Source organism: Lissotriton helveticus, chromosome 6, assembly GCF_964261635.1.
Source record: "Lissotriton helveticus chromosome 6, aLisHel1.1, whole genome shotgun sequence".
In the NCBI taxonomy this organism is placed as follows: domain Eukaryota; kingdom Metazoa; phylum Chordata; class Amphibia; order Caudata; family Salamandridae; genus Lissotriton; species Lissotriton helveticus.
In genome coordinates this window covers 850,339,417-850,367,081 of record NC_136067.1, presented here as the reverse complement: position 1 = coordinate 850,367,081, position 27,665 = coordinate 850,339,417, and positions in this window count along the sequence as shown.

Genomic DNA, 27,665 nt, shown 5'->3' with positions numbered 1-27,665 from the left:
AACGGTGATGGATCAAACCCAGATCTTTTGACTGGGTGTGAGTGTTTGATTGGTTCAGATGCTCCGTCCATCACCACCCCCTTTTGTACCGCTCTCCTTCCCCAGCACTCTGTGTTGCTGTCTGTCACTTGTGTGCTTCTCCCCTGCCGCCATTGTTCTTCCCTCATGTGTTCTGTTTTTCCATCTCGCCCACTCCCTATTTCTTTCTGCACACACCCACTACTCCATTACCCAACCCTTCCAAATATAAACTGTTAATTCATTTTTTTAAATTATTGAAAAGGGAGTTTTTGTGATATAATTCTTTTTTTATTTATTTACTGATCCAATTTAGCTGAGTAAATAAAATAATTTAAAAAGAGGCATCTGTGTCATTTGGAAAGAGTATATGTGTGCACATACATCATCACACAGGCACATGCATACTGAATGATGCAGCCATGTCTTTGTGATTTGTGTTCTATTGTTCATGCTGTACAACGTTAAGCATGAACAAAAGGCATTGGCAGAGCCACTAGGACTCAAAGAAAAGACCCACTGGCTTTGCCAATGCTTATTTAATCCTGGATCACCTGGAAATAGAATGTGGTACTGTTTGTGCTGCCCACTCAGGACATGCAGTAATAGCCTGCGGTACACCTGTCATTAACCTGTACTACTACAGTTGTGTGCTGTTCACTCTACTTAGCATTTTCAAAGCCATTAGGGGCTTCAATGCGCTAGTACGTGCAAATATAGCACTTATACATGCCTATGCTTGCTTTCATTAGCACATTAAATCCAGACCTAGTGGCTTTGCCAATGTTTGTCGTTTCTTGTGCGACCAGATAGGGCCTGGTAGGTAGTGTTGAAAGGCAAGGCACCAATCAGGTGGTAAAAGAGCTCAGATCTGGGCATTCTATTATCCCCTAAAAGGGGAAAAACGTGAATTTGGATGTAGCATTCCCGGGTCTGTGTGTTATTCCCCATTCTGGGAGAAATCATTTGTAATCCGAGATACCAGCTCTATATACATGGAACTCATAATGATTCCACAGGAAAAGCTACCCAAAGAAGTTACATCAAACAAATAAGTCGAGAGAAACAAACATTACATTTTTGGTCATTTGGAGGCTACTACCTCTTACGATGGATGTTGGTTTATCTAATGCTGCATTATTTAAATAATTATAATGGTTCACTTTTGCTACATTGTGGATAATGAGCGAAAACTAATTCTGGAGTGTATCGAATCTTGGCGACTACTTCCACGTCATTTATTTCTAATACATTTTTACTGGATGTGTATGCATTTTGCTGATTATTTTCTGCAAGGTTATCATAAATGTTTCATTATTCCTCATTAGCAGGTTAGGAAATTAAAAACAGCACCAGTGCCAATGTCCTTGTGAAATGGGGATTTAGACTGTTCTTCTCTGAACTCTCGTCTAATCCTATTCATGCTTACTACTCCTCTTATTTCCTAGCAGCTAACCTTAGACAGTACACTTCAGAGGCAGAAGGCATACTGGTTTGCTCTTAGTACAATGGCCACTTATCACAGGAACCCCACAGTACTGTAGCACAATGCACATGTTGCTTACAAGCCAATTAATTTTAGATTTACACTTTACACCACCGGAGGCCAATTAAGAATTAGAACCGCCTTGGTAGGGGTTATTCTGTTTCCACTTAATCAATATTACCATTGCTGTTTGCACTCAGCAAATTCATGTGAATCTCTGAAAGAAATTGCAGATGACAGCGTATTGCAACCTAGGTCGAGTTAGAATAGGCATTTTCCTTGTCTTTATTTGCCTAGGGTTTGAGTTTCTTCTTAGATATGTTCTAGCTATACATGAATGCAAAACGTTCACTCTTTACAAAATAATTTGTCCCAAAATGATATTTGATATGTCCGCTGTTCTTCCATGTAGCTTCACTGTGGTCTACATGAAGTTCCATTGTTAAATGTATTTGCGTTGTACACTACATTTTTAACAAGAATATACAGGAGCTATTGGCTTTGCCAATGTCTTTTAGTCACACCGTACAGCAGTGTGGCTACTTTTCAGCATTGCTAAAAGTGAATGGTGTGGAGTAGAGTGGCATAGAGTTGCATAGAGCAGAGTGGCATAGACAGGAGTAGAGCTGCATAGAGTGGAATGGAGTAGCGTAGAGGGGAGTGGAGTAGAGTGTATAAAGTGGAGCGGAGTAGAGTGGCATTGAGTGCAGTGGAGTAGCATAGAGAACTGTAGAGTAGAGTGGTATAGAGTAAAGTGGTGTAGAGTAGAGGGGAGTGGCAGAGAGTGGAGTGGTGTTGCGTGGAGTTGCGTAGAGTAAAGTGACGTAGGGTGGAGTAGTGTAGAGTAGAGTGAAGTGACAGAGAGTGGAGTGGTGTGGCGTGGAGTGGCATAGGGTAAAGTGACGTAGGGTAGAGTGGTGTGGCGTGGCGTGGAGTGGTGTGGAGCAGAGTGGGCTATCATAGAGTGGAGTGGCATACAGTAAAGTGATGTAGGGTGGAGTAGTGTAGAGTAGAGTGAAGTGACAGAGAGTGGAGTGGTGTGGCATGGCATAGGGTAAAGTGACGTAGGGTAGAGTGGTGTGGCGTGGAGTGGTGTGGAGCAGAGTGGGCTATCATAGAGTGGAGTGGCATACAGTAAAGTAGATTGGAGTGGCGTAGAGTGGCTTAGAGTAGAGAAGAGTGAAGTGGACTGACGAAGAGTGGATTGGCCTGGAGATGCATAGAGTGGTGTGGAGAGGCATAGAGTGGAGTGGCATAGAGTGGTGTGGAGTGGTGTACAGTGGAGTGGCATGGAGGAGAGTGGCATAGTGTGGAGTGGCATGGCATAGAATGGAGACGCACAGAGAGTGGCGTTTCATTGAGTGGAGTGGAGTAGGGTGGCGCTGAGTGGAGAAATGTGGCGTACAGAGGAGCAGTGTAGAGTGGCGTAGAGTGTCATTGTGTGGGGTGGAGTGGCATAGAGTGCTGTAGAGTGGCATTGTGTGGAGTGGAGGGGCTTAGAGCAATGTAAAGTGGAGAGGCACGGAATGGCATAGAGTGGAGTGGGTACAGTGGAGTGGCATAGAGTGGCACAGAGTACAGTGAAGTGGCATACAGTAGAGTGACGTGGAGTAGCATAGAGTGGCGTGAAGTGAGATAGCGTGACCTAGAGTGGAGTGGTGTAGAGTGGAGTGGCATGTTGCATGAAGGGGAGTAGCATAGAGTAGCATAGAGTAGAGTAGCGTGGCATAGAGTAGGACAGTTGTGGGTGTAAGTAACTTAAACAAGGAACCAAACTTAAATTTAACGCAGAGGTATGGAGCATAAAGGGGATTCATGTCTGAAAGGCAACGGAATTTGGCATGTGCTGGTAAGCACTGAGAAGGTGTAAATGTGTTGTTAATGTGACATTTATACATTATAACTGCTTAATCAAACCCACGTAAAGTGTCACTTCATTTTAGTTGTACGAGTAAGACAAAAGATGTAGGCATAGTAGTGTCCAAAAAGCCGTTTGAAAACAGAATGAATGAAGAAAGCAGCACATGAATTAGAAACATAGGAAGTGTCCTGTAACACGTACCTCAATCCCAGCGTGGTCAGAGGACAGACACTAATTAAGTTTAACTAGTCTGTGTTTAGTCCATGCTCCACAGAAAGAAAAGGAAGTGGCGCCCGGCATGCACCGGCCAAACAAATCTACAGTTTTTATCAATATAAATCAGTTATTAATCTTGGTAAAAAAACAAACTCTCTTCCAGACAATTTCTAGTGACCCCACTTTCAAAGATGGCACCATGGTTCAACATAGCAAACGAGGCATCAATTTCCATACCAGATTATAGCTAAGAAAACGTGTATGTGCAGAGCCTTACAGACCAGAAACAAAAACAGCTTCCATTTTAAAAAGTAAATTGTAAACACTGAAGTTCTTGAGCACAAACTGTTAATATGTGACACAACATGAAACTGGAACATGCCCACTGACGAGTTTTTCATCCCGCAATAAATTTTTAAGCAATCATATCTATAAGAAATTGAAACCACACAAAGCATGGATATTTAAGAACAGTATCAGTAAGTGAATCTACATTTTGAATACGAGACAGATTTCGCGTTTTCATTTGGTTGTTTTATCAAAAACATTGACAGAGGAATCACGAGAGCATGTACATTCAAAGAAGTGAGGAAGGTCCTCGTTTTTTCAGAGCAAAGTAATCAAACTGTTCTCACACCATCAATACATGTATGAGTTAGGGAGCTCATTTAGAGAAAGATGGCGGGGGGAAGACATCTTCTCATTTAAGGCAAGCAGTACATCCAATAATTGCAGAGACTACTCCTCCTGAATAGGAGAGGTGCGTGCAGGGGTTCCGCAATCACCAAGGCGATTACACCCTAGGCCTAGTACAGTGCAATTATCAGCTTGAGTCCCCAGAATGGGGAATAACAATAAGGATCTGGATTTATCTTGTCCTTTTCTGCATGGCTGTCCTCGATTACAGAGATGTTTCTGCTCCGATTTACTGTCAGCTCTGAGCAGATTATAAAAGTGGGCAGGGGAGTCTATGCTGGTCACCGAGCAAAAAGTGGGGATCTGGAAATTATTAGGGGCTGGGAAGGGTCTACTGAAGGGACTGTTCCATGCCCCCCCCAACAGCGATGTTTTGACTTGGCTAGCGACCCTTAACCCAGACTCACATGCAAGTTTATCAGGTGAGTTTCTGCCTTTTAGAATTGCACCTCGTATTATTCCCGCTCCAGCTAGTCCTGGTTGCTGTCAATAATTGAACATTCTGCGTGCCTGTCCTAGATATTACAGAGTTTTTTGGGGGTAGGTTAACGTTACTTTCCTAAGTAATACTCCCCTTATAGTGTGAAATCAACCTGTGACCTGAAGAAGGGTCCCTGTGTCCTGTCCTTGATAAGGAAGTACCACCAGAATGTTTGCAACAGGGTCAAGGAAGTTCTCATGTTTGTCAAGTGGTACTTCCGGCCAATCAGTACCCATGCTAGAATTGATCAAACTCTAAAATGCCTCTACCTCACTCCAGGGAAAGCAGAATAAGCCATTTTAGTATATGAATAGTGGATGAAAGGCAGCATCTGCTGCCAGGGAAGTGGGAGGAGATCGCACCTGATAGTGATAGGGCTGTGCCTGCCTGACCACAATGCTGGCTCCACCCCCCTGCTGGGCGACATTCACCTCTGTCCCTGATACTGAGAGGAAGAAGGAAGCCAGGAAACCCCCAGTGCCTCAGCAGCACCCAGAACTGGTTTAGACCGGGCTCAGGGCCCACTTGCACAAAGACTTCAAAGGAATTCAAAGACTTTTAGGGGTATAAGAGAAGGACCCCTGACAAAATTTAGATTCTACAATCAAGAGGAACCTCTGCTGGAAGAAGGACTGCTGGAGAACTGAAGGAAGATTGCCTTGCTGTGTGCTCTAAGGGCTGACCTGTTCTGCTGTTCCAACTGAAAGCTGAGAAGAGGAAAGGGACTTTGCTGTGTGCTGTGACCCTGCCTGCTTGACCTACCAAGACTTTGCTGTGTGCTGTGTCTGCTTACTGAATCTCCAAGGGCCTGGGAAGAGCTGGCCTCCTGTCTGGGAACCCAGGGTCAAAAGGTTCCCCCTGTAACTGAACTACGCCAGAAAGATCGTGCTCTAATTATTGCTGAGAGCGTGGCTTGCAAATTGTGGTCGTGGAGGAAGATCGCCGTGCTCATCGGCACGTTTTGGCAGAGGATCGGAGGTTGACTGTGTTTTCCTCCGTGAACTACTCCCCCGCTGGAGTGGTGCCCCCACGAGCATTCTGCTCGCCTCTGGTGCCGTGAAAAGCCCTTGTCGCCTGTTTACCACCGCGGCCCGGGGGCCAGAAATACTCTCGAAAAGATCGCCGTCCCGACCGGAGCTGCGGGGCCGAAGAACGAAGCCGCCGCGCTCCCATTGGTTGAAGGAGCCGAGCACCCTCACTAACGCCGCGACGGGATAGGCCCGTGCGCCGCAGCGTCATCACTGTTGCCGTGTGCTGTGATTGGCTGACGAAAGGAGCGTCATCGTGGGTCTGCCCCGGGAGCCGCGCTGCCATTGGCTGACTCCCGGGTACTGAAGGAGGCTCGACCGAAGGGCCGCGACTGGATTGGCCCGCAGCCTCGAAGCCGCCGAGGAGCCGTGATCAACTCTACCCAGCAAGGAGCCGACAGCCGAATCAGCTGCCCAACCCGTCCTCGCCGAGGGAGTCTGCGTGTGTCCCACACCCCTGGCCCGTCGTCCCCCGAGGTGTGCTGCACCCCCGCCGCTCATTGGATTGTCGAGAGCAGGCGGGAGAGCAGAGGGGACCGGCCGGGGCAAGGAGCGAGTGTGCTCTGGTAGGCGCAGGGCACCTGAGGCCATTAAGCGCACGAGGCAGTGCCGATCAGAAGAAAAGGAGTCCCCAGTGAATCTGGTGAGGCGCGCTTGCAGCGCTTGGGGCCCATTGCTTTGCGGGCTGATTATTGCTGATAAAATCAGTGGCATAGTTTGGTTTGCTCGTTTTTAGAGCCACGAGGAGCTAAATCAATAGTATTATTTTTAATACCGATTTAAGAGACTTGAGACAATTTATATGAGAACTTCCTGAAATTAAGTGCAACCATAAGATTAAGTGCAACATCTTTTACATAAGCAACCTTAGTGTATTGTTGATTTTGACTGCATAAATTAGATAAAGCTATATTTTTATAAATATACTTACCTGTGTGGTCTCAGTTTGTGGTGGATGGGGGGTCATTGTCTGTGTTAAGTGCAACTATTATACACATTGCCTTAGGGATAAGCCTGTCTGCTCGTGCCAAGCTACCTAGAGGGTGAGCAGGGGTTATCTACTGTGTGTACTTCTTCACCCTGACTAGAAGCAAGGGTCCCTACTTGGTCTAAGGTACTTACCTCTGCCAATTAGAGACCCCCAGATCTAACATTGTTGGACAGCGGTGCGGATTTTGAACTAATATTTGCACTTGACCTGCAGTGATTTCTTGTACATCACTAGTCTAGTTTAGCAGCACAGGTTGCGCAAGATTTTTTTCTTTTTGGTGAAACCTTTTTTTTGAAGCATCATGTCTCAGAAAGCAGCAAGCGTGAGGGTAGAATTGGAATTTGAAATTCAGGAGTTGTTCAACTATAAAAAGGAGCAGCTTAAGCAATTCTGCAAACAGCTTGGATGCCCAGTGAAGGGCAGCGCAAACAAGGAGGAGCTACAGAAAGCTCTGAGGGCCTGGTGGGAGGCCAAACATGGTGATCCAGAAGAGGTTATTGGAGAGGGAGGCACACAGGAGAATGCTTTTGAATCCGTTGAGTTGCCCGTGAGAAGGCCAGTGTCTAGGGTTGGCAGCAACCACTCCAGTAGAATCATTTCTCCAGAGGAGATGGAGGATAATAACCAGAGAGCTAGGGCCCATGAGATTGAGCTTTTTAAACTCAAAGCCCAAGCAGAAGAAAGGAGACTGCGCCTTGAAACTGAGAAGGAGGCGGAGGAGAGAAGAAATGCTCTCGCTTTGGAGGAGAAGAAACTCCAGTTAGCTCATGAGTTGAGCATGAGGGAGCTGGACATTAAATCCAAACAGGTGGAGTCCAGTTCTAATGGTGGCAGCGCACAACCAGTACAGGCGGGTAAAGTATACATACCAAAAGATCTGGTACAGAATTATCAGAGGGGTGAGGATATTTATGCGTTGTTTAGATCGTATGGTACTTTATCCTACCCCTCCTATGAAGGAGGCTTTGTGCCTCAGGTATGGGCTCACTCCAGAACAGTACCGCCAGAAGTTTAGGAACTTCAAGAAGCTTGATTCTAGTACTTGGGTGGAGTGTGTGAGTATGTACACACGTGCACTGGAAGGTTGGATAAAGGGCAGCAAAGTTACTGATTATGTGGGGTTGTGTCACTTGATTAGTTGGGAGCACTTGAGTAGTTTATGTGTTCCAGAGCTGCGCCAGCATCTTTTAGACAGCAAGTTAACTGATCCCAATGAGCTTGCTAAAGAGGCGGACCGCTGGACTAGAACCAGGGTCCACAAGGGGGTGGCAAGTACCCCAGCCAAAGGTGGACAGGGTCCCCAGCAGAAGAGTGGGGGGGACACGGGGAATCAAAAGGAGTCTTCTAAAGGGCCCCAAAATAGTTCCCAGGAGAAGGAGTCTCAACCCCCCAAGTCTAAGAAGTCCGGGCCCCATAAGGGCAAGCAGGACAACAGGTCCCCGCCTACTTGCTATGCATGTAGGGAGGTGGGGCACATTGCCCCCAAATGTCCAAAGAAAACCTCAGCGCCCACTGGTGCTCCAACCCCAGGGTTAGGCAGTGTAGCTTTGGGAGGGGATTTGGTTTCCAGTGGGGAGGAGGGGTTAGCAGTGATGACCCTTGTCTCTTTAGGAGACCAAGAGATGGCCCAGGAAACCTTGCTGCCCCAAAACACTAAGAAATATGGGCAGAAGGTGACCATCAATGGACAGGAAATAGAGGCTCTGAGAGACACAGGGGCCAGCGTGACATCTGTCAGGTGTCAGTGGGTGTCTGAAGAGCAAATCATTCCCAAGGTACTCCGACCTGTGGTGGCATCTGACAGTTCAGTGCACCTCTGCAAGTTGGCAAATGTTTCATTTGAATGGGGAGGAGTCTCTGGTATTTTGGAAGTTGTTGTAAGTGATGCCTTGCCTGTAGATTGTCTATTAGGCAATGACCTGGAGAGCTCTCCATGGAAAGAGATGGAGCACAGAACTCATTTGGAAATGTTGGGTTTGCCTGCGTGGATCTGTGTGACCACCCGTGCAATGGCAGCCAGTGAGGGCGGATTAGCAGACCTGGAGCCTGGAACAATGGCCCAGGGACCTGCCAAGAGAGGAAGGGGTAGAGGGCGCGGGAAACCAGCCCCCACCGTTCCCACGGTCCAGGAGGAAGCAGAACCTGAGGGGGATGCCCTGGAACCTACAGGGGAGCAGGTGGCCGAACTGGGGGAATTGCCTGAGCTGTCCCAGTGGCAGCAAGATGGTGGTCCCTCCAGGGAGGAGTAAGTAAGTAAAATCTTTATTCGGTTTCAGCTTTACATAGAAAAACCATAAAAGCATTTATACATTTCATTTACATGCGTTTTGACAGTACTAGTGCGTATTCGGTTCATTTAAAATTTATGTCACTATTGCTTGATCAAGATGATTTAAAAAATTATTATTTTGGAGATTTAGCCTTTGTTTAAAAATACATTTTAGGAAGGTGCTTACAACTTTACATACATATTCAGAGTTTAAAAATTGTAGCCACAACATGGCAGGACGACATTTTCTGAGGCCTAAAGTTCTCAGCAGGGGGGTTAGCCAAAGCTTGCGGTGTGCGGAGTAATATTTGCAGAACAGTACGGTGTGAATTGTTGACTGATCGGATAGTTCATCACATGGACAGGCCATTAGAGTTTCTTCCCAGCTATTTCTGTTAGGAAATGCTACAACCCTGTGGAAGATGTTCAACCTGAATCTCGCTAATAAGAATCGTTCGAACTGCGAATCAACATAGGTTAAATATGGTTCCATTTTTAGAGTAGTCATGACCGCTAGAGAGTGTTGTACAGATAGTTTCTTAATCTCCACAGTAATACGTAGCTCTTCAAAGTGGCTCAGGGCCTTTGCCTTGAGCTCTTTTTTTGGAATTTCAGCAATCGTTTCAGGGTTGCGATAGCACTCAGCCATTCCTAAGTCAGTGAGAAGATTTTTTACGTATGTTAACCAGTCTATTTTTTCAACACAATCTAGAGTCATACAGTCCGCAACGATGTCTTTGGTGAGAGTGTTGTTTGTTGACACCCATATTCGGCACCAGAGAAGTACGGGTTCAATTTTGGCCAGGTCCTCAATATGTGGCAATCCCAATTCTGCGTGACTGGCAAAGGTGGAGACTCTTTTTGGGACTGACAATAAAAATCTTGTGAAAGTGTTCTCGCTACCTGGAGGGCTTTTGTGTTTTTGTGACCCCACAGGCCCGCCCCATAAAGTGCGATGGAATGGCACTTGGCTCTATAGATCTGAAGTAGTTCAACCGGAGGCTTTTTCTCTAATTTCTGGGCGAATTTCATAAGAGCAGCAATAGAGCGCAAAAGTTGATGCTTACGCGCTTCTATAGCCGCTCTCCAGTTGAGCTTCTCATCTATCATTATCCCTAAATAGGGGTATTGGGGGGTTGATTCTAATTTTTCATTATTGAGGAAAATGCTTTTTCCATGTTTCCGGACTTGACCTGCTACCATAATGTATGTTTTCTTTATGTTTATGTGGAGGTCTAGGTCGCTCATGAATTTTGCGTAGCTGTTCAGAGATTTTTGTAGCTCACGTGGGGTGCGTGCTAGGATCACCGCGTCATCCGCGTACAAAAGAGCGGGCACCAGTCGATCTTTCACACGGGGCAAGTCCAAGCCCCCCCTCAACATCTCTACCTCAAGACCGTTGGTATAGAGGGAGAAGAGGAACGGGGCAAGGACACATCCCTGCCTGACGCCACGCTCTACGGAAAAAGATTCTGACAGTTCACCCTGTACTCCAAAACGCACCCTAGAGGAGGCGTTGGAGTAGAGTTCCCTGCGAAAGGTCACAAGAACCTTGTCTATTCCCATGTTGATCAAGACTGACCATAGTTTTGAGTGGCAGACGCAGTCGAAAGCCGCGGAAAGGTCAACATATGCCATGTATAACTTCTCGCGCTTTGCCGACACATATTTTCCCATCAACAGGGCCAGGTTCAGGGCTTGTTCCGTTGTTCCGAGGCCCTCTCGGAAGCCGTACTGGATATCCGAGAGGGTCCCGGTATCGTCCGCCCACTCCTGTAAACGCTGGAGAACCACTCTGCCCAGTACTTTCCCCAGTGAGTCCAGGAGGGAGATCGGTCGATAACACGTCACCTCCTCTCTATTTCCCTTCTTAAAGATGGGCACCAAAATTGATTGGGTCCAGGATGTAAGTAGTCCACACTTCATTGTTGCGTCAAACACCCTTTTTATGATGGGGGCCCAAAGATCTAATCTAAATTTAAAAAAGTCAACTGGTACCCCATCCGGACCAGGGGCTTTTCCACTCTTACTGGCATTCACTGCAGTTATTACCTCGTGTAGTTTGACTACTAATGGGATTGGAAATGGATTATCCTGATTTGGGCTATTGTTTCTTTCTGTAGGGGCTACTGCTGGGAATTTGCCAAAAATCTTTGCAAAATGATTTACCCAGGTTTGTCCCTCAATAGCTACATCTATGCTTGGCTGATCTTTTATATCCGTCAGGAAAGGTGCTTTTACCACCTTCCAAAATAATTTGCTATTTTTGTTTAGTGAGCTTTTGTGCAACTGATCCCATAATGCTTTTTTTAACTCTTCTTTTCTCACTTTGCACGCCAGCCTATACGCTTTTCTCAGGTTCCTGACCTCCTCTTGATCTCTTATTGTTTTGGTTAATGCTCTCTTTAGCTTATTATGGGCAGCTGAGCAGTCATGATTAAACCATCCTTTTTTTCTTTCCGTGGTCCCTTTCTGCTTCACAGTAAGGCATTTGTTTACTTTTCCTAGGATCACCTTAAAATGGGATAGAACTTCCTCATCGCTTGCCTCAGTGTCTAAGCACTTCATTATTGCTGATTGTGCTCCGGTTACAACCTTGTTTGTCAACTCATTTGGATCAATCTTCCCCCACCCAAGGGTATAACCATTTGTTTTTGTTAGTTGTATATTATTCTGGGCGAGGGTGGACATTAAGGTTTGAGCTGATAGCTGACCTTGATCCAAAATTAATTCGAAGGTTAAAGCTGAATGATCGCTTAATGTGTTAATTTTAACTTTAAAATTCATGGTCCTATTTACAAGGGTCGCTGTCGTGAGAATGTAATCGATTGTTGTTTCGCTTCCCCTTCCGAGGTAGGTAGGGTCCAATTTCCCAGTTAGAGGGTTTATTTGATTTAATATTACTAGGTCCAAACTGGACATGGTTTCGTTTAAGAAATCTCCCACCACTGAGTGGCTAAAATGGGTAATTTGTTCTTCTGTTTCAAGGCCCATACCACAGATATTGCTATTTGGCCTTTCACAAGGGTGATGATTAAAATCGCCTCCCCAAACGATACTCGGGGGTTCTAGTCCTTGTGTTTGTTTCATGCCACTAGTCAGTTTCTTGCGGAGAGCCCCCAGTATTTTTATTCTCTCGTTTTCCACTAAATTATCATAAATGTTAACGAGAAGAATAATCCTCTTTGTCTTAAATGCCAATCTCAAAATCTGGTAATAAGGTTCTGAACTAAGTGGAGTAACTACCAGACCTGGTATAGTGTTTGATATGTAGGTTATCAACCCGCCTTTAGCTCTCCCATGGGTTCCTGGGATTCCTGCTGAAAAGTACGTTTTAAACCCTGTCAGGTGCATTTCTTTCGTGAGCCAAGTCTCCTGAAGGGCTAGGACTTGACATTCTTTAGCAAACTCTGAAACACTTCCATCCCAAAAATGTTCTCGGAGACCCGCAACATTCCAAAACATTATTTGAATTTTTTCTACTCTCCTGCCAAAGACCTGTCTCTCATTTATCCTGTTTTCCTTGTTTGGCACAGGTGTCTCCAAATCCCGGTTATGGTCCTCATTAATTAAAATGGGTGTAGTGCTGGTTTTATTCCCCCTGGTGGAATTTTCCCCCTTCCTCGCACATGGTCTGTTGGGTTGAGTCGACTGACTTTCTCCTTCGATAGTACAATTTTCAGCTAAGGTGTCTGGAATGGTGTCACCAAAAAGAGTAGTTTCTTTTGTCAGGGGATGATCTTGAATCAAGGGGAGATTACTATCAAGTCAATCTATTCCTTCTAGACCACACAGCGTTGAGAAGGGATTAAATGTTGGTATATTAAAATCTGAGAATGATGTTTGATAGTTGTTATTCAAACTGCTCCAATACATTTGAGGATAAAGTGATTGTGGAGGTTGGTTAAAGCAATGGTTCTGGATAGGTTGGTAGCCTACTTCTCTCCACTCTGGACGCTGTCTTCTTGTTTGGTGGTGTTTAGGGTTATTCATCAGTTCCCGTGAATAGAAGTAGCTAACATAGTGTGTGGAGATATTATCTCCTCCTATGGCCTCATTCCAGTCTCCTATAGTTCTTACCGCCCTATGATCCTTAAAATTAATAATTATCACATCTCCCCTTTTATCTTTCGGTCTTGAGCCCACCCAAACAGCGCGCCTTACTGACAGGATTTCTCCATTGACATGTGCAGGGAGGGGTCTATTCAGCTTCAACCAATAGATGGTTTTATTTTTTAAGGCATGATAATTCTCTCTGACCCCTTCTGCTAACTCTGGGACTCCTGTCATGACAATTGTATATGGGGCTGATTCCGGAGGCAGATCAACTGTCCTGCGTCTTGGTCTTTTTGAGTACTGTGTTGACTGCTCGCCCAACTCTCTACTTGATATGTTATTCGTAGGGGGATTAGGATTAGTTTTTGGTAAAGGAGGATTTGTTTCTACAGGATTCTTCTCTACTATATTTTTTCCCCTTTCAGTTACTTTAACTCCATCTTTTCCCTGGGTGTTCTTGGGTGGCTCGTGATAGGTCGCGATGTTGTTTGGTCTCGGGGCAGCGACCTGTTTTGTAAGTGGCATACATTGTGCAGGGCGTGGAGCGGGGGCAATAATTTGGGAAGTAGTGGCTATGGGGTTGTAAGCCTTTATACGTGGTTTGGGTATCGGTTTGGGCGGGGACTGAACAGGTGTAGCTACTGCTAGTACCTGCGCAGTGTTCTCTACTCCCAGTAACATTTTTGGTTCCATTTGCTTTAGGCTAAGGCTGGCTAGTGTGACAATAGTCTGGTCCATCTCTAGCAGGTGATTTTCTATGCTTGAGAGTCTAAGTTCAAGGGGGGATAAGAGCTTTTTCAGGGTCTCCCATACTATTTTTAAGAAGTCTTCATCACTCCCCTCTAGCTCACACGCGGGTCCCCCATTATCCCCCGCGACGAGATGTGAACGAGCCTCATTGACTAATGTATCTAATTCAACTTTATCTGTGCTTGTACAAGACTCCTCGTCACTTAGACATGGGTCCGCTTGGGGCACATCTCCTTCCACCCTGCTTAGTACAGGGGGTCTTCTATTATTAAAGAATTGTGCCCTAGCGATTTTAGCCTTCTTTCTAGCATATGTTGATCTTGCAATGCATTTTCTTTTTTGAGTAACAACCCTATGATTAGCACTCAGAATCGAATTATTCATCTCAGAATTTTTGGAAATATTTAAATCTAGTACAGGTGGATTTATCGAAAAGTTCTGCTTAAACTTAGGGGAGCGATTCAGAAAAAGGGGTGGTGATGAACAGAGTGTCTGAATTAAGCAGACCACTCTTACCCAGTCCAAACATCAGGGCTTGATCCATCACCGTTATTTAGCTCACTGCCCCATCCCAGCTCAGAACCCGGCTATATGCAAATTAGTCTGTCCCTGGCCCAGTGCATCATGGGATCAGGGCAGACCAAACTACCAAGCCAATTCTTCACCAGAAAGGAGACAAGCTACCGGGGACCGGTTTCTGGCATTTCAGCCTCGTCGGCCCGGCTTGCTTGAATCCTGATGGAGCAGTGAGCAAGGGACTCATGTCTGAGTATACCCTGCCACACCTATAGTGGCCAAAAACGATTCAGAAAAAGGGGTGGTGATGAACAGAGTGTCTGAATTAAGCAGACCACTCTTACCCAGTCCAAAGATCAGGGCTTGATCCATCACCGTTATTTAGCTCACTGCCCCATCCCAGCTCAGAACCCGGCTATATGCAAATTAGTCTGTCCCTGGCCCAGTGCATCATGGGAACAGGGCAGACCAAACTACCAAGCCAATTCTTCACCAGAAAGGAGACAAGCTACCGGGGACCGGTTTCTGGCATTTCAGCCTCGTCGGCCCGGCTTGCTTGAATCCTGATGGAGCAGTGAGCAAGGGACTCATGTCTGAGTATACCCTGCCACACCTATAGTGGCCAAAAACGATTCAGCAAAAGGGGTGGTGATGAACAGAGTGTCTGAATTAAGCAGACCACTCTTACCCAGTCCAAAGATCAGGGCTTGATCCATCACCGTTATTTAGCTCACTGCCCCATCCCAGCTCAGAACCCGGCTATATGCAAATTAGTCTGTCCCTGGCCCAGTGCATCATGGGAACAGGGCAGACCAAACTACCAAGCCAATTCTTCACCAGAAAGGAGACAAGCTACCGGGGACCGGTTTCTGGCATTTCAACCTCGTCGGCCCGGCTTGCTTGAATCCTGATGGAGCAGTGAGCAAGGGACTCATGTCTGAGTATACCCTGCCACACCTATAGTGGCCAAAAACGATTCAGAAAAAGGGGTGGTGATGAACAGAGTGTCTGAATTAAGCAGACCACTCTTACCCAGTCCAAAGATCAGGGCTTGATCCATCACCGTTATTTAGCTCACTGCCCCATCCCAGCTCAGAACCCGGCTATATGCAAATTAGTCTGTCCCTGGCCCAGTGCATCATGGGAACAGGGCAGACCAAACTACCAAGCCAATTCTTCACCAGAAAGGAGACAAGCTACCGGGTACCGGTTTCTGGCATTTCAGCCTCGTCGGCCCGGCTTGCTTGAATCCTGATGGAGCAGTGAGCAAGGGACTCATGTCTGAGTATACCCTGCCATACCTATAGTGGCCAAAAACGATTCAGAAAAAGGGGTGGTGATGAACAGAGTGTCTGAATTAAGCAGACCACTCTTACCCAGTCCAAAGATCAGGGCTTGATCCATCACCGTTATTTAGCTCACTGCCCCATCCCAGCTCAGAACCCGGCTATATGCAAATTAGTCTGTCCCTGGCCCAGTGCATCATGGGAACAGGGCAGACCAAACTACCAAGCCAATTCTTCACCAGAAAGGAGACAAGCTACCGGGGACCGGTTTCTGGCATTTCAGCCTTGTCGGCCCGGCTTGCTTGAATCCTGATGGAGCAGTGAGCAAGGGACTCATGTCTGAGTATACCCTGCCACACCTATAGTGGCCAAAAACGATTCAGAAAAAGGGGTGGTGATGAACAGAGTGTCTGAATTAAGCAGACCACTCTTACCCAGTCCACAGATCAGGGCTTGATCCATCACCGTTATTTAGCTCACTGCCCCATCCCAGCTCAGAACCCGGCTATATGCAAATTAGTCTGTCCCTGGCCCAGTGCATCATGGGAACAGGGCAGACCAAACTACCAAGCCAATTCTTCACCAGAAAGGAGACAAGCTACCGGGGACCGGTTTCTGGCATTTCAGCCTCGTCGGCCCGGCTTGCTTGAATCCTGATGGAGCAGTGAGCAAGGGACTCATGTCTGAGTATACCCTGCCACACCTATAGTGGCCAAAAACGATTCAGAAAAAGGGGTGGTGATGAACAGAGTGTCTGAATTAAGCAGACCACTCTTACCCAGTCCAAAGATCAGGGATTGATCCATCACCGTTATTTAGCTCACTGCCCCATCCCAGCTCAGAACCCGGCTATATGCAAATTAGTCTGTCCCTGGCCCAGTGCATCATGGGAACAGGGCAGACCAAACTACCAAGCCAATTCTTCACCAGAAAGGAGACAAGCTACCGCGGACCGGTTTCTGGCATTTCAGCCTCGTCGGCCCGGCTTGCTTGAATCCTGATGGAGCAGTGAGCAAGGGACTCATGTCTGAGTATACCCTGCCACACCTATAGTGGCCAAAAACGATTCAGAAAAAGGGGTGGTGATGAACAGAGTGTCTGAATTAAGCAGACCACTCTTACCCAGTCCAAAGATCAGGGCTTGATCCATCACCGTTATTTAGCTCACTGCCCCATCCCAGCTCAGAACCCGGCTATATGCAAATTAGTCTGTCCCTGGCCCAGTGCATCATGGGAACAGGGCAGACCAAACTACCAAGCCAATTCTTCACCAGAAAGGAGACAAGCTACCGGGGACCGGTTTCTGGCATTTCAGCCTCGTCGGCCCGGCTTGCTTGAATCCTGATGGAGCAGTGAGCAAGGGACTCATGTCTGAGTATACCCTGCCACAGCTATAGTGGCCAAAAACGATTCAGAAAAAGGGGTGGTGATGAACAGAGTGTCTGAATTAAGCAGACCACTCTTACCCAGTCCAAAGATCAGGGCTTGATCCATCACCGTTATTTAGCTCACTGCCCCATCCCAGCTCAGAACCCGGCTATATGCAAATTAGTCTGTCCCTGGCCCAGTGCATCATGGGAACAGGGCAGACCAAACAACCAAGCCAATTCTTCACCAGAAAGGAGACAAGCTACCGGGGACCGGTTTCTGGCATTTCAGCCTCGTCGGCCTGGCTTGCTTGAATCCTGATGGAGCAGTGAGCAAGGGACCCATGTCTGAGTATACCCTGCCCTGACCTACAGACAGCTTGTTCCTGGGAGAGAGTGAGCAACACGGACCTTCTGTGGCTTGATTACTTCATTCAGAAAACGGGCCAACTTTAACTGCCGGCCTGAACTGAGGCCAGGGACCGGCCGCTTCCCTCCCTGTGGTCTGCATAGCCAGACCTACACGCGCAAAATAATGTGAGCCGCCCTGATACCTGCAAGCTTCTGAAGCCTGACACCACGCCTTAAGTCCTGCTCTGCGCCTATTGCAGGTGTGAACACGACATACCTACGCCACGGCAACCTTTGTGCCCGCGTGCAGAATCTGTTTCCCAGTCCCTGTCCTGAAGAGAACCTTGAATACTTAGGTTCGAAACGCGTCGACAATACCACCCTGTGGCTACAACAAAGGGTGCCGCTAGGATGTAAATCATACCACCACTCTGTATCCTAGCCTTGCAACCCTATTTAACATTACACCACAGGCTTTCGTTGACAGGCAGGCTTGTTTTTGATCTCAACCCCGCCTGTCACTTGGTTTTTTCAATCTCTAGGACTGGTTCCCGTTTGTTCGCTTATGGATTAATCTCTGCACTGTATATAATTGCAATTTATTTGAATTATTATACATTTGTGATTGTCTTTTGGTGTGTCAAACCAATCTTTTGTTTGATTCTTTGTTGTAAATGTGTAAATGTGTGCATTTGTAGATACTGTATATATGAACCTTTTGAATTGACAGTGGTTTTGTTTGTGCTTGTGTTTCAAAAAATTGCTGATAAATGTAAAAAAGAAAAATAAACTTGTTTGGAAAATTAAATCCAGTGGTCACACGGTACAGATTGACTGTGTGTCTGGTGAATTGTTTCACGAATAATCCTGTCCAGCCACCCTGTTCTGTTTTTCCTATTGTTGAGATCCGGGTTGGTCAGATGTAGGATCCAATACCTTTACTGTTTCACAATCATGGGACAAGGGCAGACCGTTTTGGCCACCACAAGTGTGGAAGGGTATGCTCAGATGTGAGTCCCTTGCTCACTGCACCATCAGGATTCAAGCAAGCCGGGCCGAAGACGGCTGTAATGCCAGAAACCGGTCCCCGGAAGCTTGTTTCCTTTCCAGTAAAGAATTGGCTTGGTAGTTTGGTCTGCCCTGTTCCCATGATGCACTGGGCCAGGGTCAGACTAATTTGCATGTAGCCAGGTTCTGAGCTGGGATGGTGCAGTGAGCTAAAAAACGGTGATGGATCAAGCCCTGATCTTTTGACTGGGTAGGAGTTTTCTGCTTAATTCAGATCCTCTGTCCATCACCACCCCCTTTATGAATCGTTTTGGCCACCACAAGTGTGGAAGGGTATGCTCAGATGTGAGTCCCTTGCTCACTGCACCATCAGGATTCAAGCAAGCCGGGCCGAAGACGGCTGTAATGCCAGAAACCGGTCCCCGGAAGCTTGTTTCCTTTCCAGTAAAGAATTGGCTTGGTATTTTGGTCTGCCCTGTTCCCATGATGCACTGGGCCAGGGTCAGACTAATTTGCATGTAGCCAGGTTCTGAGCTGGGATGGTGCAGTGAGCTAAAAAACGGTGATGGATCAAGCCCTGATCTTTTGACTGGGTAGGAGTTTTCTGCTTAATTCAGATCCTCTGTCCATCACCACCCCCTTTTTGAATCGTTTTGGCCACCACAAGTGTGGAAGGGTATGCTCAGATGCGAGTCCCTTGCTCAGTGCACCATTAGGATTCAAGCAAGCCGGGCCGAAGACGGCTGTAATGCCAGAAACCGGTCCCCGGAAGCTTGTTTCCTTTCCAGTAAAGAATTGGCTTGGTAGTTTGGTCTGCCCTGTTCCCATGATGCACTGGGCCAGGGTCAGACTAATTTGCATGTAGCCAGGTTCTGAGCTGGGATGGTGCAGTGAGCTAACAAACGGTGATGGATCAAGCCCTGATCTTTTGACTGGGTAGGAGTTTTCTGCTTAATTCAGATCCTCTGTCCATCACCACCCCCTTTATGAATCGTTTTGGCCACCACAAGTGTGGAAGGGTATGCTCAGATGTGAGTCCCTTGCTCACTGCACCATCAGGATTCAAGCAAGCCGGGCCGAAGACGGCTGTAATGCCAGAAACCGGTCCCCGGAAGCTTGTTTCCTTTCCAGTAAAGAATTGGCTTGGTAGTTTGGTCTGCCCTGTTCCCATGATGCACTGGGCCAGGGTCAGACTAATTTGCATGTAGCCAGGTTCTGAGCTGGGATGGTGCAGTGAGCTAAAAAACGGTGATGGATCAAGCCCTGATCTTTTGACTGGGCAGGAGTTTTCTGCTTAATTCAGATCCTCTGTCCATCACCACCCCCTTTATGAATCGTTTTGGCCACCACAAGTGTGGAAGGGTATGCTCAGATGTGAGTCCCTTGCTCACTGCACCACCAGGATTCAAGCAAGCCGGGCCGAAGACGGCTGTAATGCCAGAAACCGGTCCCCGGAAGCTTGTTTCCTTTCCAGTAAAGAATTGGCTTGGTAGTTTGGTCTGCCCTGTTCCCATGATGCACTGGGCCAGGGTCAGACTAATTTGCATGTAGCCAGGTTCTGAGCTGGGATGGTGCAGTGAGCTAACAAACGGTGATGGATCAAGCCCTGATCTTTTGACTGGGTAGGAGTTTTCTGCTTAATTCAGATCCTCTGTCCATCACCACCCCCTTTATGAATCGTTTTGGCCACCACAAGTGTGGAAGGGTATGCTCAGATGTGAGTCCCTTGCTCACTGCACCATCAGGATTCAAGCAAGCCGGGCCGAAGACGGCTGTAATGCCAGAAACCGGTCCCCGGAAGCTTGTTTCCTTTCCAGTAAAGAATTGGCTTGGTAGTTTGGTCTGCCCTGTTCCCATGATGCACTGGGCCAGGGTCAGACTAATTTGCATGTAGCCAGGTTCTGAGCTGGGATGGTGCAGTGAGCTAAAAAACGGTGATGGATCAAGCCCTGATCTTTTGACTGGGCAGGAGTTTTCTGCTTAATTCAGATCCTCTGTCCATCACCACCCCCTTTATGAATCGTTTTGGCCACCACAAGTGTGGAAGGGTATGCTCAGATGTGAGTCCCTTGCTCACTGCACCATCAGGATTCAAGCAAGCCGGGCCGAAGACGGCTGTAATGCCAGAAACCGGTCCCCGGAAGCTTGTTTCCTTTCCAGTAAAGAATTGGCTTGGTAGTTTGGTCTGCCCTGTTCCCATGATGCACTGGGCCAGGGTCAGACTAATTTGCATGTAGCCAGGTTCTGAGCTGGGATGGTGCAGTGAGCTAAAAAACGGTGATGGATCAAGCCCTGATCTTTTCACTGGGTAGGAGTTTTCTGCTTAATTCAGATCCTCTGTCCATCACCACCCCCTTTATGAATCGTTTTAGCCACCACAAGTGTGGAAGGGTATGCTCAGATGTGAGTCCCTTGCTCACTGCACCATCAGGATTCAAGCAAGCCGGGCCGAAGACGGCTGTAATGCCAGAAACCGGTCCCCGGAAGCTTGTTTCCTTTCCAGTAAAGAATTGGCTTGGTAGTTTGGTCTGCCCTGTTCCCATGATGCACTGGGCCAGGGTCAGACTAATTTGCATGTAGCCAGGTTCTGAGCTGGGAAGGTGCAGTGAGCTAAAAAACGGTGATGGATCAAGCCCTGATCTTTTGACTGGGTAGGAGTTTTCTGCTTAATTCAGATCCTCTGTCCATCACCACCCCCTTTATGAATCGTTTTGGCCACCACAAGTGTGGAAGGGTATGCTCAGATGTGAGTCCCTTGCTCACTGCACCATCAGGATTCAAGCAAGCCGGGCCGAAGACGGCTGTAATGCCAGAAACCGGTCCCCGGAAGCTTGTTTCCTTTCCAGTAAAGAATTGGCTTGGTAGTTTGGTATGCCTTGTTCCCATGATGCACTGGGCCAGGGTCAGACTAATTTGCATGTAGCCAGGTTCTGAGCTGGGATGGTGCAGTGAGCTAACAAACGGTGATGGATCAAGCCCTGATCTTTTGACTGGGTAGGAGTTTTCTGCTTAATTCAGATCCTCTGTCCATCACCACCCCCTTTATGAATCGTTTTGGCCACCACAAGTGTGGAAGGGTATGCTCAGATGTGAGTCCCTTGCTCACTGCACCATCAGGATTCAAGCAAGCCGGGCTGAAGACGGCTGTAATGCCAGAAACCGGTCCCCGGAAGCTTGTTTCCTTTCCAGTAAAGAATTGGCTTGGTAGTTTGGTCTGCCCTGTTCCCATGATGCACTGGGCCAGGGTCAGACTAATTTGCATGTAGCCAGGTTCTGAGCTGGGATGGTGCAGTGAGCTAAAAAACGGTGATGGATCAAGCCCTGATCTTTTGACTGGGCAGGAGTTTTCTTCTTAATTCAGATCCTCTGTCCATCACCACCCCCTTTATGAATCGTTTTGGCCACCACAAGTGTGGAAGGGTATGCGCAGATGTGAGTCCCTTGCTCACTGCACCATCAGGATTCAAGCAAGCCGGGCCGAAGACGGCTGTAATGCCAGAAACCGGTCCCCGGAAGCTTGTTTCCTTTCCAGTAAAGAATTGGCTTGGTAGTTTGGTCTGCCCTGTTCCCATGATGCACTGGGCCAGGGTCAGACTAATTTGCATGTAGCCAGGTTCTGAGCTGGGATGGTGCAGTGAGCTAAAAAACGGTGATGGATCAAGCCCTGATCTTTTCACTGGGTAGGAGTTTTCTGCTTAATTCAGATCCTCTGTCCATCACCACCCCCTTTATGAATCGTTTTGGCCACCACAAGTGTGGAAGGGTATGCTCAGATGTGAGTCCCTTGCTCACTGCACCATCAGGATTCAAGCAAGCCGGGCCGAAGACGGCTGTAATGCCAGAAACCGGTCTCCGGAAGCTTGTTTCCTTTCCAGTAAAGAATTGGCTTGGTAGTTTGGTCTGCCCTGTTCCCATGATGCACTGGGCCAGGGTCAGTCTAATTTGCATGTAGCCAGGTTCTGAGCTGGGAAGGTGCAGTGAGCTAAAAAACGGTGATGGATCAAGCCCTGATCTTTTGACTGGGTAGGAGTTTTCTGCTTAATTCAGATCCTCTGTCCATCACCACCCCCTTTATGAATCGTTTTGGCCACCACAAGTGTGGAAGGGTATGCTCAGATGTGAGTCCCTTGCTCACTGCACCATCAGGATTCAAGCAAGCCGGGCCGAAGACGGCTGTAATGCCAGAAACCGGTCCCCGGAAGCTTGTTTCCTTTCCAGTAAAGAATTGGCTTGGTAGTTTGGTCTGCCCTGTTCCCATGATGCACTGGGCCAGGGTCAGACTAATTTGCATGTAGCCAGGTTCTGAGCTGGGAAGGTGCAGTGAGCTAAAAAACGGTGATGGATCAAGCCCTGATCTTTTGACTGGGTAGGAGTTTTCTGCTTAATTCAGATCCTCTGTCCATCACCACCCCCTTTATGAATCGTTTTGGCCACCACAAGTGTGGAAGGGTATGCTCAGATGTGAGTCCCTTGCTCACTGCACCATCAGGATTCAAGCAAGCCGGGCCGAAGACGGCTGTAATTCCAGAAACCGGTCCCCGGAAGCTTGTTTCCTTTCCAGTAAAGAATTGGCTTGGTAGTTTGGTATGCCTTGTTCCCATGATGCACTGGGCCAGGGTCAGACTAATTTGCATGTAGCCAGGTTCTGAGCTGGGATGGTGCAGTGAGCTAACAAACGGTGATGGATCAAGCCCTGATCTTTTGACTGGGTAGGAGTTTTCTGCTTAATTCAGATCCTCTGTCCATCACCACCCCCTTTATGAATCGTTTTGGCCACCACAAGTGTGGAAGGGTATGCTCAGATGTGAGTCCCTTGTTCACTGCACCATCAGGATTCAAGCAAGCCGGGCCGAAGACGGCTGTAATGCCAGAAACCGGTCCCCGGAAGCTTGTTTCCTTTCCAGTAAAGAATTGGCTTGGTAGTTTGGTCTGCCCTGTTCCCATGATGCACTGGGCCAGGGTCAGACTAATTTGCATGTAGCCAGGTTCTGAGCTGGGATGGTGCAGTGAGCTAAAAAACGGTGATGGATCAAGCCCTGATCTTTTGACTGGGCAGGAGTTTTCTGCTTAATTCAGATCCTCTGTCCATCACCACCCCCTTTATGAATCGTTTTGGCCACCACAAGTGTGGAAGGGTATGCTCAGATGTGAGTCCCTTGCTCACTGCACCATCAGGATTCAAGCAAGCCGGGCCGAAGACGGCTGTAATGCCAGAAACCGGTCCCCGGAAGCTTGTTTCCTTTCCAGTAAAGAATTGGCTTGGTAGTTTGGTCTGCCCTGTTCCCATGATGCACAGGGCCAGGGTCAGACTAATTTGCATGTAGCCAGTTTCTGAGCTGGGATGGTGCAGTGAGCTAAAAAACGGTGATGGATCAAGCCCTGATCTTTTCACTGGGTAGGAGTTTTCTGCTTAATTCAGATCCTCTGTCCATCACCACCCCCTTTATGAATCGTTTTGGCCACCACAAGTGTGGAAGGGTATGCTCAGATGTGAGTCCCTTGCTCACTGCACCATCAGGATTCAAGCAAGCCGGGCCGAAGACGGCTGTAATGCCAGAAACCGGTCCCCGGAAGCTTGTTTCCTTTCCAGTAAAGAATTGGCTTGGTAGTTTGGTCTGCCCTGTTCCCATGATGCACTGGGCCAGGGTCAGACTAATTTGCATGTAGCCAGGTTCTGAGCTGGGAAGGTGCAGTGAGCTAAAAAACGGTGATTGATCAAGCCCTGATCTTTTGACTGGGTAGGAGTTTTCTGCTTAATTCAGATCCTCTGTCCATCACCACCCCCTTTATGAATCGTTTTGGCCACCACAAGTGTGGAAGGGTATGCTCAGATGTGAGTCCCTTGCTCACTGCACCATCAGGATTCAAGCAAGCCGGGCCGAAGACGGCTGTAATGCCAGAAACCGGTCCGCGGAAGCTTGTTTCCTTTCAAGTAAAGAATTGGCTTGGTAGTTTGGTCTGCCCTGTTCCCATGATGCACTGGGCCAGGGTCAGACTAATTTGCATGTAGCCAGGTTCTGAGCTGGGATGGTGCAGTGAGCTAAAAAACGGTGATGGATCAAGCCCTGATCTTTTGACTGGGTAGGAGTTTTCTGCTTAATTCAGATCCTATGTCCATCACCACCCACTTTATGAATCGTTTTGGCCACCACAAGTGTGGAAGGGTATGCTCAGATGTGAGTCCCTTGCTCACTGCACCATCAGGATTCAAGCAAGCCGGGCCGAAGACGGCTGTAATGCCAGAAACCGGTCCCCGGAAGCTTGTTTCCTTTCCAGTAAAGAATTAGCTTGGTAGTTTGGTCTGCCTTGTTCCCATGATGCACTGGGCCAGGGTCAGACTAATTTGCATGTAGCCAGGTTCTGAGCTGGGATGGTGCAGTGAGCTAAAAAATGGTGATGGATCAAGCCCTGATCTTTTGACTGGGTAGGAGTTTTCTGCTTAATTCAGATCCTCTGTCCATCACCACCCCCTTTATGAATCGTTTTGGCCACCACAAGTGTGGAAGGGTATGCTCAGATGTGAGTCCCTTGCTCACTGCACCATCAGGATTCAAGCAAGCCGGGCCGAAGACGGCTGTAATGCCAGAAACCGGTCCCCGGAAGCTTGTTTCCTTTCCAGTAAAGAATTGGCTTGGTAGTTTGGTCTACCCTGTTCCCATGATGCACTGGGCCAGGGTCAGACTAGTTTGCATGTAGCCAGGTTCTGAGCTGGGATGGTGCAGTGAGCTAAAAAACGGTGATGGATCAAGCCCTGATCTTTTGACTGGGTAGGAGTTTTCTGCTTAATTCAGATCCTCTGTCCATCACCACCCCCTTTATGAATCGTTTTGGCCACCACAAGTGTGGAAGGGTATGCTCAGATGTGAGTCCCTTGCTCACTGCACCATCAGGATTCAAGCAAGCCGGGCCGAAGACGGCTGTAATGCCAGAAACCGGTCCCCGGAAGCTTGTTTCCTTTCCAGTAAAGAATTGGCTTGGTAGTTTGGTCTGCCCTGTTCCCATGATGCACTGGGCCAGGGTCAGACTAATTTGCATGTAGCCAGGTTCTGAGCTGGGATGGTGCAGTGAGCTAAAAAACAGTGATGGATCAAGCCCTGATCTTTTGACTGGGTAGGAGTTTTCTGCTTAATTCAGATCCTCTGTCCATCACCACCCCCTTTATGAATCGTTTTGGCCACCACAAGTGTGGAAGGGTATGCTCAGATGTGAGTCCCTTGCTCACTGCACCATCAGGATTCAAGCAAGCCGGGCCGAAGACGGCTGTAATGCCAGAAACCGGTCCCCGGAAGCTTGTTTCCTTTCCAGTAAAGAATTGGCTTGGTAGTTTGGTCTGCCCTGTTCCCATGATGCACTGGGCCAGGGTCAGACTAATTTGCATGTAGCCAGGTTCTGAGCTGGGATGGTGCAGTGAGCTAAAAAACGGTGATGGATCAAGCCCTGATCTTTTGACTGGGTAGGAGTTTTCTGCTTAATTCAGATCCTCTGTCCATCACCACCCCCTTTATGAATCGTTTTGGCCACCACAAGTGTGGAAGGGTATGCTCAGATGTGAGTCCCTTGCTCACTGCACCATCAGGATTCAAGCAAGCCGGGCCGAAGACGGCTGTAATGCCAGAAACCGGTCCCCGGAAGCTTGTTTCCTTTCCAGTAAAGAATTGGCTTGGTAGTTTGGTCTGCCCTGTTCCCATGATGCACTGGGCCAGGGTCAGACTAATTTGCATGTAGCCAGGTACTGAGCTGGGATGGTGCAGTGAGCTAAAAAACGGTGATGGATCAAGCCCTGATCTTTTGACTGGGTAGGAGTTTTCTGCTTAATTCAGATCCTCTGTCCATCACCACCCCCTTTATGAATCGTTTTGGCCACCACAAGTGTGGAAGGGTATGCTCAGATGTGAGTCCCTTGCTCACTGCACCATCAGGATTCAAGCAAGCCGGGCCGAAGACGGCTGTAATGCCAGAAACCGGTCCCCGGAAGATTGTTTCCTTTCCAGTAAAGAATTGGCTTGGTAGTTTGGTCTGCCCTGTTCCCATGATGCACTGGGCCAGGGTCAGACTAATTTGCATGTAGCCAGGTTCTGAGCTGGGATGGTGCAGTGAGCTAAAAAACGGTGATGGATCAAGTCCTGATCTTTTGACTGGGTAGGAGTTTTCTGCTTAGTTCAGATCCTCTGTCCATCACCACCCCCTTTATGAATCGTTTTGGCCACCACAAGTGTGGAAGGGTATGCTCAGATGTGAGTCCCTTGCTCACTGCACCATCAGGATTCAAGCAAGCCGGGCCGAAGACGGCTGTAATGCCAGAAACCGGTCCCCGGAAGCTTGTTTCCTTTCCAGTAAAGAATTGGCTTGGTAGTTTGGTCTGCCCTGTTCCCATGATGCACTGGGCCAGGGTCAGACTAATTTGCATGTAGCCAGGTTCTGAGCTGGGATGGTGCAGTGAGCTAAAAAACGGTGATGGATCAAGCCCTGATCTTTTGACTGCGTAGGAGTTTTCTGCTTAATTCAGATCCTCTGTCCATCACCACCCCCTTTATGAATCGTTTTGGCCACCACAAGTGTGGAAGGGTATGCTCAGATGTGAGTCCCTTGCTCACTGCACCATCAGGATTCAAGCAAGCCGGGCCGAAGACGGCTGTAATGCCAGAAACCGGTCCCCGGAAGCTTGTTTCCTTTCCAGTAAAGAATTGGCTTGGTAGTTTGGTCTGCCCTGTTCCCATGATGCACTGGGCCAGGGTCAGACTAATTTGCATGTAGCCAGGTTCTGAGCTGGGATGGTGCAGTGAGCTAAAAAACGGTGATGGATCAAGCCCTGATCTTTTGACTGGGTAGGAGTTTTCTGCTTAATTCAGATCCTCTGTCCATCACCACCCCCTTTATGAATCGTTTTGGCCACCACAAGTGTGGAAGGGTATGCTCAGATGTGAGTCCCTTGCTCACTGCACCATCAGGATTCAAGCAAGCCGGGCCGAAGACGGCTGTAATGCCAGAAACCGGTCCCCGGAAGATTGTTTCCTTTCCAGTAAAGAATTGGCTTGGTAGTTTGGTCTGCCCTGTTCCCATGATGCACTGGGCCAGGGTCAGACTAATTTGCATGTAGCCAGGTTCTGAGCTGGGATGGTGCAGTGAGCTAAAAAACGGTGATGGATCAAGTCCTGATCTTTTGACTGGGTAGGAGTTTTCTGCTTAGTTCAGATCCTCTGTCCATCACCACCCCCTTTATGAATCGTTTTGGCCACCACAAGTGTGGAAGGGTATGCTCAGATGTGAGTCCCTTGCTCACTGCAC